Raw genomic sequence first — 1,850 nt, forward strand, 5'->3', positions numbered from 1 at the left:
TTTAATGCCATAAAGAAGTTGGTTGCATCACATGATTCAGCTAATAACTTTGATTCAACCCTCACTAGCATATATAGTAGATTAAACAATCTCGAGATAAGTACATCTCGCTTGGATGATAACTATTGCCATGTTCGTAATCGTCTTGAACAAGTTTTAGTGAACTCTAAACTTTCATTGTGGGATCCTACTGTTAAAATTGTTATCGGTGATCGAACTCTTCATGCCTACTGTGATATTATGTCCGAATTTTGCCTTATGCCTGAGAGCATTTATAAATCTTTGAAACTTTGGGGAGTCGAGGAAGGAGGAGAAGAAATAACTTTCATTGATAACTCTGTTATAATTCCTAAGGGAATAGCTGCAGGTGTGCATACAACCATTCTTGGAAGAACAATATCCATTGATTATCTTGTTATTGAATGTGTAGGGACAGGAAAAATCACACTCGGAAGATCCCTGCTGAAACTATTGGGAGCAGTCATTGATGTGGGAGAAGGCACTCTGAAATTCACCTCTATACCGGGGGGAAATCATATATTTCCTAAACCAAAGGGAAAGAAAAACAATAAGAAAGGTAAGGGTAAAGCCCAACGTAAGGTTGACACACCATCTCTTGATAATACTTGATATACACTTTCTGCACCTAGCTGAAAGGCGTTAAAGAAAAGCGCTTATGGGAGACAACCCATGTTTTTACCTACAGTACTTTGTTTTTATTTTGTGTCTTGGAAGTTGTTTACTACTGTAGCAACCTCTCCTTATCTTAGTTTAGTGTTTTATTGTGCCAAGTAAAGCCGTTGATAGAAAAGTTCATACTAGATTTGGATTACTGCGCAGAAACAGATTTCTTTGCTGTCACGAATCTGGGCTGTTTTCCCCTGTAGGTAACTCGGAAAATTATGCCAATTTACGTGAGTGATCCTCAGATATGTACGCAACTTTCATTAAATTTGGGCATTTTCATTTGAGCAAGTCTGGTGCCATTTTAAAATTCGTCAATACGAACTGTTCTGTTTTGACAGATTCTGCCTTTTATTTCGCATTGCCTCTTTTGCTATGTTGGATGAATTTCTTTGATCCATTAATGTCCAGTAGCTTTATGCAATGTCCAGAAGTGTTAAGAATGATTGTGTCACCTCTGAATATGTTAATTTTTATTGTGCACTAACCCTCTAATGAGTTGTTTCGAGTTTGGTGTGGAGGAAGTTTTCAAGGATCAAGAGAGGAGTATGATGCAACATGATCAAGGAGAGTGAAAGCTCTAAGCTTGGGGATGCCCGGTGGTTCACCCCTGCATATTCTAAGAAGACTCAAGCGTCTAAGCTTGGGGATGCCCAAGGCATCCCCTTCTTCATCGACAACATTATCAGGTTCCTCCCCTGAAACTATATTTTTATTCCATCACATCTTATGTGCTTTGCTTGGAGCGTCGGTTTGTTTTTGTTTTTTTTTTTGTTTAAATAAAATGGATCCTAGCATTCACTTTATGGGAGAGAGACACGCTCCGCTGTAGCATATGGACAAGTATGTCCTTAGTTTCTACTCATAGTATTCATGGCGAAGTTTCTCCTTCGTTAAATTGTTATATGGTTGGAATTGGAAAATGATACATGTAGTAATTGCTATAAATGTCTTGGGTAATGTGATACTTGGCAATTGTTGTGCTCATGATTAAGCTCTTGCATCATATGCTTTGCACCCATTAATGAAGAAATACATAGAGCATGCTAAAATTTGGTTTGCATATTTGGTTTCTCTAAGGTCTAGATAATTTCTAGTATTGAGTTTGAACAACAAGGAAGACGGTGTAGAGTCTTATAATGTTTTCAATATGTCCTTTATGTGAG

This window comes from Lolium rigidum, chromosome 3 (genome assembly GCF_022539505.1).
Source record: "Lolium rigidum isolate FL_2022 chromosome 3, APGP_CSIRO_Lrig_0.1, whole genome shotgun sequence".
Lineage (NCBI taxonomy): Eukaryota > Viridiplantae > Streptophyta > Magnoliopsida > Poales > Poaceae > Lolium > Lolium rigidum.